Below are 13,253 nucleotides of genomic sequence, written 5' to 3' on the forward strand. Positions count from 1 at the left end.
TCTCATATTTTTCAGAATAATCAGAACATCGCCAGGGATAGCATTCGGATCGGTCGCACAGAAATCCGAGAATAGGATATCGACATCGGCATTCATGGAAAGGTTGTTAATCATGCACAGTTACTGAATAAGCCATTCAGTGGAATGCAGCATAAAGCACAGTAAAGGAAAAGGAAATTTAATTAGAAAGAAATATAGAAGAATATAGTATAAGGATTATATAAAGAATCGGCGGTTAAAAAAGAAATTGAATTGGCATTGAAAATTCTTTCAAGGCGGCCGGGATGTTAGAGAACGCTATAAAAACTAAATAGATTGGTGCTATCGGGCACATATAGCGGCAGGAAAATCGCGCTACTAGTGTATATTGAGAAATTCTCATTTAAAATCTCCCGCTCGCACAAATCATTGTAATCGTTGTATAATCAGAACAATAGTCAGTTGGGAAATATAGTTTGTACAGAAAGGACACGTTGTTACTCCCGATCTTCAACTGTTAATAAAGATAGTTTTTACATTTAATACCAAAAGTTGTTCCGCGTTGAAGAACTTCGGCTACCGGAAATCCGGAAAAAGTGGTCACCCCTGTGACAAACAATGATAATTCGGAAATCCTCACACTCAAAAAAAAAATCCGAAATATAAAAATTCGAAAACTCATAAATCCGAAAAGTCGATCGTCCGAAATCAAAAATCATAAGTATGAAAATGAAAAAATTGAATTCAAAACTTCATAAACCAAAAATTTTAAAACTCAAAAATTCTAAATATCAAAAACTCGAGAACTCAAAAATTTTTAAAAACTCTAAAGCTAAAAAATATGAAAAACACACGAAAACTCAAACTTTCAAAAACTCAGAAATCTTGAATTTAGATAATCCAAAAGTTCAAAACTTCAAAAATTTGAAATTTCGCCGATCCCGATTAAAAAAAAAAAACCGATTCAAAAATTCGAATATTCAAAAATCCGAAAATGCAAAAATCTGACAGATTAAAAATTCGAAAATTTGTAAATTCAAAAATCTGGAAATTTGATAATCCAAAAATCCCAGAACCGAAAATCTGGAAATCCGTAGATATAAGAATCCTAAAATCTTAAAATTATTAAATATGAGAATATAAAAATATATAAATATATGAATATAAAAAAAATATATAAAAATTTAAGGATTAATATATATATATATATATATATATATATATATATATATATATATATATATATATATATATATATAAATATAAAAGTATAAAAATATAAAAATATAAAAAGATAAATTTGAAAATTCTAAAATCCAAAAACCCGAAAATCTGAAAACCCAAAATTCCGAAAATTGAACCAGTAGTCAAAAGATCTTAAAATCAAAAATTAAAAAAAAACAAAACATCGGAAAACTGAAAAATCTAAATTTGAAAGCCACGACTGAGGTTTCGACACAAGAAGTCCAAAAAAACTAACTCGAAAATTCAAAAAATTCTAAAACTTATTAATCCTAAAATAAGGAAATCTGGAAGTCAAAAAATATTGAAATTCTGAATTTCAAATATGCAAAACTCCAAAAATTTAAAAATCCTAAAATTCAAATGTTCGAAAATCCAAAAATTTGGAAATTAAGAAAACTTGAAGACTTGAAGATCCGAAAATTTGAAATTCCGATAGTTCAAAAATTCGAAAACTAACACGTTGAGTGCCATGTCAGTCATCGGTGACTGACACCGAGCTTTCCGTCCCGGTCGTGTCAGTCACCGGTGACTGGTGGCACTCAACGTGTTAAATAAACATTTCCATCGAGTAGATTCTAATTTACCAATTTTGCGCTTCGCATTTGCTGTACACGATACCGGAGCGCGCGCGGCCTGACGGGAAAGTCGTTGCAAAACCGCGTGGCACTCAACGTGTTAAACAATTCGAAAATTTGATAATCCGAAAATCTAAAAAAACCGATTCGAAAGCTCCAATATTCGATAACCCGAAAATCTGAAAACTTGGAAACTCGAAAAATCAAGAATGCGAATATCCGAAACTACGATAATTCGATGTACCGAGAAAATAAAATTTGAGAATCCAAAATACTTTGAAATCCGAAAAATGAAATATCCAAAATTCCAAAAATTTGAAAACTTAAAAATTCGAAAAACATCAAACTTTAAAATCTATCACTCGAAATTTCGGAAACTCGAAAACTCAAAAGCCTTTAAATCAGAAAATTCAAAAAAATTTAAAATCACGTCATTCCTAAAACTAAAATTATTCAAAAAATCAAAAATCTTCAATTCCCTGTTCGAAAACTTTAAAATCTGAAAACACCAAAATCGGAAAATCCGAATCATAAAATACAGCAATTTGAAAACAACCCTGAAAATTCGTTATACATATTCAAAATGTCGAAAATTCTAAAATTTTAAAAACTCCAAGAATTAGAAAATTTTAAAATCCGAAAATCTTAAAAAACATAAAAAAATCCAGAATCCCAAAATTAGAAAATCGGAAAATCCAAAAATAAAAATATAAGAAAATCAGAAAATCCAAAAATCAAAAAATACGAAAATTCTGAATTTTAAACATGCAAAATTACAAGAATTTTAAAACCAGAAAATTCGAAAACACGAAAACTCTGAAACCCGAAAACTATAAAAACTAAATGATTCGGAAACACAAAAACTTAAAAATTCGAAAATTTAATGATTCAAAAATCAAAAAGTTCTCAAATCCTTATTCTTAATGAAATTCAAAATTCGAAAATTCAAAAAAAAATTGAAAATTTGAAAATTCCATAATCCAAAAATCGAAACGATTTGATAATTCAAAAATTCAAAAACACAGAAATCCGAAAAATCAAGAATTTAAAAAATACTAAAATTGAAAACAGTTTTAGGTCATAAAATTCGGAAATTTGAAAATTGAAAAAAAAGAAAATTCTAAAATTCCAAAATTCGAATACATATTCCAAAATTCCAAAATCCGAAAGTCAAAAATCCAGAAACCCGAGAATCCAGATCTGAAAATCTGAAAATTCCATAAAAAAATCCATAAATTCGGAAAATTGAAAATTTTTGAACTGTTCCGATTAAAAAATTCGAAAATTCAATGATTCAAAAAATAGAAAAAATTGAAAACTCGAAAACTCGAGAACACGAAAATCCGAAGCTTTGATCGAAATATCGAATGTTCAAAAATCGTTTCTTGGAAATTAGATAACTCGAATATTCGACGATTCGAAAACCTTAAATTTGAAAATCCAAAAATATGAAAATTCTAAAATCCTTAAGTCCGAAAATCCAAATCCAAAACTTCAAAAATACAGAGATCCAAAAATTCTAAAGTTCAAAAATTCAAAATTCAAAAAAGCGCAGAATTTGAAAATTTCAATATGTATTCCGTTAATCAGAAAATTCGAAAAATCTAAAATCTGAGGATCCAAAAATCCCAAAATCCGATATACAGAATATCCGAAAGCTCGTGATTCTAAAAAATTAAAAATCCGAAGAAATTTAAAAATTCCAAAAATCCGAAAATAGAAAAACTTTTAAATGTAACAATCCAGTCATCCAAAAATCCGAAATTCAAATTCAATTCAAAAATTCAGAGAATCCATAAATCGAAAATTTAAAAATCCGAGAACCTGTAAACCGAATCTCGAAAAATGGGTGGGTTATATATATGATATAACCGCAAGGTTGACGTGGGACTACCTTAGCGTAGCAATCATTTGTTTGTATTAATTAAATTTTTGATTGAATGAAATAATTCCCGAATTCAATTGAATTCAATATATTTCCTTTGTGAGTAAAAAAATTGTATAATTCCATATAAGTTCAATTAATACATTGTGATAGATTATGTTCTTCATTACAAATAAATTTGATGAACGTCCTTTTACGTTTTATATGATGCCTATGACTACCAAAATATGTAAACGGAAGAATTATTAAACGATTATTTTATTTTACGTTTCCTTTTGAAGTTTACATCTCTCAAGTGTACGTACTTCTCGAACCGCGAATTTGCTTGATTTTATGAACTTCATGCACTCAGTTTCGATTTTGACATGTATGTCGAACGTATATTGTTTAATCAATAGGCGTCATCGCAGCAATTGGTTATCAACATCTTGCCTGATCATCAAATGGCATGCGCAGGAATTCAGTGAGCAAAAGCTACGAAGGCATATCCTTCAATGCAATCTTGAATAACCGAGCTAAAGCGTGGTGTTCGTAACCGCTTTTGTAATCCGTGTTAGGAAAACACTTTTCGGAGTGCAAAAAAAAACATGCGAGTGCAGAAGTACCCCCGGAAGACCGTTTTAAGGAAACATATTCTAGTTTGCACAAAGGCAAGCGAGTACAAAAGTACTCGCAGTTTGCATTTATTTGCAGAGCCGAATTCCCCAGACATCTTGGTTTTGAAGTTTTGAAGGTTTGTTTGACACACATTTCAGTCGGAACAAGATGTCCTCGAGTTGCATGAATTTGCAATGCCAATTTCCTCAGACACCTTGGTTCTAAAGTCTGTGTTGGGGAAACACATTTCAGTCGGAACAAAAATAACCTCGACTTGCATGTATTTACAATGCCAATTTCCCTAAGCTCCATGTATTTGAAGTCTGTGTTAGGGAAACACATTTCAGTCGGAACTAAACTTTCATGTATTTGCAATGCCGATTTCCCCAAGGCTGCTTGGTTTTGATGGCTCTGTTAGGGAAACCGTAGATCGGGCCAATCAAAATGAGACAGTTAGGGCGTTTAGATAACGCTTAACATTTTACTGTTATTCAGTTGTTTATCTAATGAAAAATAACATTTTATTAATTGCGATAGAAGCGTAGAAATATTCCCTATCAATTGATGCAAACATCTTTCCGATCCAGTAATAAATATTCGAGTTATAAGCATTCGGAATCTTTCATTTTTTCCTGCATGTTCTGCGTTTAGGTATTCATTTTACCTCCCATATACTCCGGTTAGACGTAGTCCCACGTCAAAATTTGAAAATCGGATCACTAACCGAAAGATGAAAGATAAAATTTAAATTCAATTTACATCAAAGTTTTTGTAAAAAAAAATTATAGGAGGTTGTGTTCAAGACACGACCGCATTGTTGACGTAGAACTACGGATATTATTTTATAATGCTACGAAAACTTTGAAATAACCATTCTACCAGTTTGGTCGCCCTGAAATGTTTTTTTTTTTTATTGTAGAATTATTTGACGATAAATTTTTGATGATTCATTCTTGTGCTCGCAGAACAATACATGCTCGAGATAAGCGCAGCTGTCATCCTTAGTAGAGAAAGTTTTGCTACTGGCAAGGGAAACCAAATCACAAAATTGGTGACTAAATAAACGAAATAAACTCTATCGGTTAATCTCAACAACCTTGAAAAGAGTAGCACTGCTTCATTATGATCAAGATTAGCGCAAATGAAATCCTAGTTGGAAGCAGTTATGCAACTGGGACTCGAGCCCAAATAAATTAATAACTTAATATAACTTATTGAATAACTTGGTATTCCCCAAATAGCGTCAGTTCAATGCATTGATGCAATGTCAATGGCACCAACGAAGCTTTTATGATGACAGAAAACAAACAATGTTAACTGCTTGGAAAAAGGCTGAATATTTGCCTCAGCAAAGATTCATAACCAATACCTTAGCGTAAAAATTTCCCTCCCGCTATCTCCCCTCCTTGTTTATATTTATCATTACGACTGCATAATTTACAACACAAAACAATCGTCAATCATAGCATAAAAAAATAGGCGACTGTTGCATCGTTATAGGGCGAATGCGCTCTAGAGCAGATACAAATGGGGTTTCAGCGTAGCGAAGATGCACACAAATATTCATAAATATGTCGCATTGCAGGTCCGTCCAATTAGCTAAATGTCGAACTAAATGTAAATTAATGTACTTTCAATCTGGAAGCAATTTAAGAATTGGTGAAAGTGAATAATCGAGAAAGTCTCCAACCATCAATAAGCTCAGCACAACTGCCAAATTTTCAAACTCATCATATTCTGGCAAACAAATTATGAAAAAATCAATTTGTGTTTTATCATTATTTTGGATAATATTTTAGAATGCATTGAACTGTATTTCGCAAACTCTTTTTTGAAAGGTTTAATGACCCTGATAAGCGCCGTGTTTTATGGAATGATTCCAATTTAGAAAACTTAGTACTCGTGGTTTTGAAACAAAAACCATTTCGAACGCCCTCGATGCCGCCTTGTTCTGGATTTGCCACCAAAGCAGTTTGTATAAAGAACAAACTCTTTCCTTCCGCTACCTGCTGTCGTTATGAGATTGCGTTTGCCACTCGCCACTCGCTGCAACTGCCTGTTGTTGTCTTGATGTCCACCGAACCGAATGTGGCCTGTTCTGAATGTGGTTTTTCTTATCGTCTTCTTCTTCTTCAATGGCACTAACGTTCCTAGAGGAACTTCGCCGTCTCAACGTAGTATTACTTGCGTCATTTTTTATTAGTACTTAGTTGAGATTTCTATGCCAAATAACACGCCTTGAATGCATTTTGGTGGCAAGCTCTAGAATACGCGTGATCACAGTGCAAGTCGGAGGAAATTTCTTTGGCGAAAAATTCCCCCGACCAGAACGGGAATCAAAATTTCTTGTACACTTGTACACCGCAACAACACTTATGAAATGGAATTTTTGGTTGGTAAGTTCATTCCCGCAACAAATGCCGCGGTCTTCGCAAAACCAATATGGCTTCGTGTCCGAATCTTGCAAATGTATTATTTTGCTCCACACGTTTTACACCCCGCTTCAGGACAAGTTCACTATACACGGTCAGGTCTTACGAGCGTAACACAGCGTGGTTTCGCTTCGAATCTCATTGCATATACTTATTTGGTGTCCCGCCCTGGAGCGAATGCACAATCCAACTGCTCCCGCCACGGTTCCCCAAATTATCGAACAGAAGAAGAGAGTGAAACTTTCCCCTATCGAAACACAAACGTTTATTATACTATTCTCATCTAAAGTTCGGGAATTCTTACCGAGTTCTGCTGGAGAACGACATATTTCACAAACTGCTGCTTCGGGGGTTTTATACAGTGATATAACCGTGTATCTTCTCGTTTCTAGCTTTGCTTACAGATCTTTTTATCTGCAACCAGAAAGAATGCTTCACAACCGTCGGTCGGATTTTCTGAAATGATTTATGATTTTAAAATTTATACCCACTGGAAAAATTTTGAATATACATCATCCATACTTTTCCGTGGCGCAATTCGTTGAATTATTGGTTTCTTTCTCTGGAACCATTTAAAAGAGAAAAAGTGAATATTCGAGCGGACCTCCAAATGTGTAGTGAAGATGCAAACAAATTCTGAACGTTTGTTAGGAATGCTTCGAAATTACTGGCCAACTGCCGAAGTCGTTGCGAATGCAGGCTACAAGACTATGAACCGAGAGTAATGATGCAGCGCAGCTTCACAAAACTGTTCATCCAAGAGTCGTAAATTTAACTTTTCACTACGCGATAACCTGCTATTTAGAATTGACAAAAAAGAAAAGGAACCTCGAGATGTTCAATCTGGGGCATTTTTCTGCCAGCGGCTATAAATTTGAGCAAAACTCGTCTCAGTGCCACTCGCTGCCATACCACTTCTGACCATACCAACGGGTAGAACAAGCGCTAGCCCCCAAGCAAAATGCCTAATATGTCCGAACCAATACGGGTTAAAAGAAAAAAGTCACATTGTACACAGAGCTACACTTATTTTCCCTCAATCAATCAAGTTTAATCATGATATCAAGTATCAAACTACCAAATACGTATTAAAATAAAAGAGATGATCATTAAAATTTTATCTGAGGTCATGTATTTGTTCCATCGAAAAAAAAGAGGAAGTGGGTTATATCTATGGTATAATCGCAATGGTGACGTAGGACTATCGTTGATTCAGTGATCATTTGAAGTTGAATCTGAATCCATTCAGAATGAATGAATAAATGAATATTTGGGGGACTTCGAAAACGAGAGCGTTACGTTGGAGGTACAAGGTCTTACGCATCCAATATTGGATACGAAAATATCCTTCTTCTTCTTGAATGGCGTTAACGTTCCCTTGTGGAACTTTTGCCGTCTCAACGTATGCATTAACTAGCGTCATTTATTAATACTTGGTCGAGATTTCTTAAGCCAAATAACACGCCTTGAATGTATTCCGAGGGGCAAGCTCTTGAATACGCATGACCACAGTGCAAGTCGAAGGAAATTTCTTTGACGAAAAATCCCCCGGCCAGAACGGGAATCGAACCCGAACACCCGGCATGATAATGTGAGACGCTAACCACTCGGCCACGGGTGCACTGCGAAATATCGAAAATATCCTACTGGTGACGAAGAATGATCTCCAGAAGCTTTCCTGATAATTGCACATGATTGAAAAATCACAGAACCAAATGTATTTGGTCACAGTGTTATATGGTTAGAAAACATTAAAATGAACTCTTTCGCTTGCATGGGAACTGGCAGATTATTTTGCAGCAGCAATATCTTTCCGGATTCTTCTCGAAGTCCACCACCAGTGGTTAATGCTAACTCGATAATCACCTGTTAATTGCACTTGATTGAAAAATCACAAAACCAATTGTATTTGGTCGCAGTATTATATGGATAGAAAACGTTAAAATAAACTCTTTCGCTTGAATATAATTTGCAATTCCAAGGGGAACTGGCAGATTATTTTGCAGCAACGATCACTTCATTCCGGATTCTCCTCGATAACCAGCAAACCTAAAGAGTTGCGCGCGTGTATGTCTGTATGTGTGGCGGTTGCTACGATGTCTCAAGCGGAACCAATTTTCGATACTGGTATTCTCTCGATCGACTTCTTTTCTCTTTCTGATGGATCGGCTTTCTGTGCTCCGTCACAGTCCCAAACAAACTGAATGCGTTTCAGGTTAGGTCAGGCCAGGTAATGAATCCCTTGATCTCTCACTCGTTCAGTAACGATGTTGTCTTGTCGATGTCCTCACGAAAAATGAATGCGTTTCACCACCAGAATATCGCTTAAGTATGCTTTTTGTCCGTGACTGAATCGAAAGAAGGTGTGGTTTACGATGGCAATTTGGAAGACAAACTAGAGGCGAATGAACTCTTTGAGTTTGAAACTTTCGGCGACTGAGCAATAATTGATTGAATATTATATGATTTTCGCAAAATGTATTCGATACGATAATATTCTACTGATGGGGGAGAATAATCTTCAGAAGCTTTCCTGTTAATTGCGATCGATTAAAAAATCACAAAACCAAATTTATTTGGTTGCAGTGTTATATGGAAAGAAAACATTAGAATAAACTCTTTCGCATCAATGTATTTTTCAATTGCCAGGGGAACTGGCAGAGTATTTTTCAGCAACGATTAGTTCTTTCCAGATTTTCCTCGATACTCGAAGCTCACCAGTGGTTAATGCTAACTCGATAACCACCTGTTAATAGCACTTAATTGAAAAATATTTGGTCGCAGTGTTACATGGACAGAAAATATTAAAAAAAAAATCTTTCGCGTGAATGTATTTTTCATTTCCCAAGGGAACTGGCAGATTATTTTTCAGCAACGATGGAATCTTCCGGAATTTTCTCGATGCTGAATGGCATCCAAAGTTCCGTACGTGTATGTGTGTGTGTGGCGGCTGCTCCGATCTCTTCCCGGGGAATCATTTGTGGCATCACTCTCCACCTGATGGATTCCCTTCTGGCCTAAGGTGCACAAACAGGCTCTTGGTGACACCGTTCATCAGCGCTTTCATGATGGACGAAGTTAGCTTCACCACAACAGCGACAACATGCTCCAATCGCTGTTCAATTATAACTGAGTGGGTTTCCGAGCGGCGCTCGCTTATATACCGATTGGTAATTTCAATTACCTCTTTTGAAAGCAATTTTAAGACTATTGAAACAAGTTTTTGGATCAAAAAGTAACAAATATATAACGCGTAGACATTTTATCTTTCGAATGAAGTGTTTATCATACCATTTCGTTCAGTTGTTTAGAAGCTATTAACGCTCAAAATCTCGGTCTCCGGCGTAACGCTTTCGAAACTTTGGTTTTACACCCCGGTATAGAAATGAAAGACGTAGTCCTACATCAAAACATACTTATACTTAAGTAAAGTAATTCAGGATAATACTAAAATCAGTAACAGTGTTCTGGAATCGATACCAGGTGTATTGGGGATGCCAGGTTAAAAAATTGCATTGAGACCATTTCGAATTCCACATGAATCGTTAGACTGTTGTTCGAGCATTTTCAAACACTTTCAATGCTTTGTACAAAGAAAATCCGTCCTTGATGGCCCACGTTGCTCTTTCAAACTCTTCCTTCTTCCAGCGATGTCTGTCCATCCTTTTTTTGTAATTCCGCGGCATCTGGAACCAATTAGGTCAAAGAAAAGTCTCAAACCAATTCACCTCACAGAAACATGACCATATCACCCTACACAGCATGCAAAAAATCAAATGCAATTTAATTTATTTATTGTTATCAAACTTACAGCTTCGCTGCATCAAATGGTTCCTCTTCTGTAGGTGAACAGAATTTAACTACACAATACACGAAAAAATTATTGAATCAACGGAAAAGGCCTCAAACCACGATCGAAAGACTTAAATTTCTACAATCAAAGTGCTTTCTTTGTTCATGCTACCGTTTCCCTCCACCTGGCGAATTTTACGAATTTTAGTTTTTTTACGTTAAGTACATACGGTTCAACAATAAAAGGAGATGACATTATAAAAAAAACAAGTTGAGCAATACTTTTTGAGATAAAGGGGTGTTCCAAATCACCCCGACTTACCCTATATTTCACAGTCTTTGAAGTTGTTGAAAAATTCCAGGCCGTCCAGGGCAAGTCGTTAGCCACAACCTTCGAATCTTAGAGACTTTTTACACTTTGTGAATGTCTACATGTTGTAGCAAGACGTCATTAAGCTCTGTCAAAATATCAAACCAATGAGCTGTATAAACTGCAGGCAACGCACAAATTACACTCGATTTTCAGAAAGCACTTGGTACCATGATGAATTCCCCTTCAGTGGGACGTTTTTATGGTAGTTCAATCTATCATAAGCTCTATGCCTAATAATGCTTTAACTATTTGCCATCAAAACCTCTATTTACTCCATGTAGACGCAAATCAGGAGAAATGATTACACTATAGCTAAAATTTTTCGTTAAATGCAGTTGAAAGTCAACTAGAAAACCAATTCCAAGGTGTGGTGGAAACATTTATTCGATCATATTTTTATTTATTTAGCTCAACTTAGACTGCGCTATTAACATATTGAGGACCGCTCACGAGTTTCCTCGTGTTTCGCGTTTCGTCACGAAATAATCTTCAACAGCTCAATCAATTTTTCATCAGCGACGATATTGGAGGTAAGGAACTAGCCAGAACTATCTTTACGAAGTCGAGGGCTGAATTGGCGATAGATTCCTTAAAGAATTTTCTAGTGCTGACCAAGAGTTTGGGAAGACTGTACACTTTGTTATTGTCTGGGCTGCGACCTTTTGGGACTTAGCCTGAGAGGCAATGAAGGAATGGAAAAAAATAATCATAGAATTCAAAGAACCGACCATATCCATTTGGTTATTGGCCTAAAAAAAATGATCTGTGCAAAATTCAGCTCGATCGGACATTATTAAAGGGTGTCTCAAAGCACTTAAAGTTTTGATTTTTTGGCCACTTAGGCTAAGTCCCAAAAGGTCGATTTTCAGCCACAATTTTTTTTTTCGAGATGACACCAGATTTCGACGTTTCATGCATTTTTAAGTCATTTGGCATCGAAAAACAATTTTCGATTTTCCAAATTTCCTTTAGAAGATTTTCGAGGATCAAAAAATCAAAACTTTGAACGCTTTGAGGCACCCCTAGATCATGTCCGATCGAGCTGAAACTTTGCAAAGGTCATTTTTTTTGGGTCAATAAACAAAATGTACATGCAGGGTACGTTTATGAGAAGGTATCCTGGACTCGAAGTGTGTCCGATACGATTCACTTATACACTCTCAACTATGACATCTTAGCTTTGACGGAAAGCAGCGATCGCAAAGCAATTCATAAAAAGTGTTTTTTTTTTGTTGCGAATATTACGTATTTTGCTACATTTTATTTGAAAATATGTCAATAATACGTGAGATAGAGGAGTTAGTGAACCATCAAATTTAAAATAACGGAACTAGTACTCAGGATGTGTTGTTTCTGTGTTGCTTTTTCAAGTGGTTTATTTTACGGCGGCTCGACTGCGAAGGAATATATAGAAAATATTTCTATTTTCAGATAACTCTATGGCTCGATGTGTGGCACCCGGATGCGTGAGTGTTTAGCCATTATGAAAACATATCCCACAAATGATCATTCCATCGATCCCCAAGGGATGTGACTATTCGGAAGAAATGGCTCCGATTCTTTGGACAGGACCTAAACAGCAATACTAAACACATGTACATTTGCTCGCTTCACTTCAGTCCAGACTGTTTCATTCATATCGATGGCTTGGAAGTACAATATCGACCAAATCTGATACAAAGAGGTAAATTTGAACAAATCCATATTATAGTTACAATTATTACACAAACATGTTTATTTTTAGCTGTTCCTACTGTCAGAAAGGCCAACGCTTCTCATGCCTCGGGAAATCAAAACGGACGGCTCGTCGAAAGGTCTTGATTGACATTAAGCAAGAGTAAAAAATGGGTGGGTTATAACTATGATATAACCGCAAGGTTGACGTGGGACTACCTTAGCTTAGCAATCATTTGTTTGTATTGATTTAATTTTTGATTGAATGAAACAATTTCCGAATTCAATTGAATTCAATATATTTACTTTGTGAGTAAAAAGTTTTATAATGCCATGTGAGGTTAATTCATGCATTTGGATAGATTATGTTCTTCGCTACAAGTAAATTTAATGACAGTCCATTTACTTTTTGTATGATGACATCTTTGTTTTGAAGTCTTTGTTAGACAAACACATTTCAGTCGGAACAAAAATGCCCCCGATTTGCATGTATTTGCACTACCAATTTCCCCATGCTCCATGGATTCGAAGTCTGTGTTAGGGAAACAAATTTCAGTCGGAACAAAAACACTCCCGACTTTCATGTATTTGCAAAGTGGATTCCCCTATGCACATTGATTTTGAAGTCCGTGTTAGGGAAAGACAGCTCGGTTGGAACAAAAATACCCCTACTTGCATGTATATTTGCTAAGCGGATTCCC

At 35.4% G+C, this 13,253-nt stretch overlaps 1 long non-coding RNA gene across 1 annotated transcript; it reads left to right on the plus strand.

Moving 5' to 3' along the window:
* The first annotated feature begins 12,068 nt into the window (after nucleotides 1-12,068).
* On the plus strand, nucleotides 12,069-12,866 carry LOC129763481 (uncharacterized). The gene is made up of 3 exons (XR_008740937.1): nucleotides 12,069-12,248; nucleotides 12,310-12,562; nucleotides 12,623-12,866. It is a non-coding gene; the product is annotated as an uncharacterized LOC129763481 (long non-coding RNA).
* Nucleotides 12,867-13,253: the final 387 nt, after the last annotated feature.

This window comes from Toxorhynchites rutilus, chromosome 1, assembly GCF_029784135.1.
Source record: "Toxorhynchites rutilus septentrionalis strain SRP chromosome 1, ASM2978413v1, whole genome shotgun sequence".
NCBI lineage: Eukaryota > Metazoa > Arthropoda > Insecta > Diptera > Culicidae > Toxorhynchites > Toxorhynchites rutilus.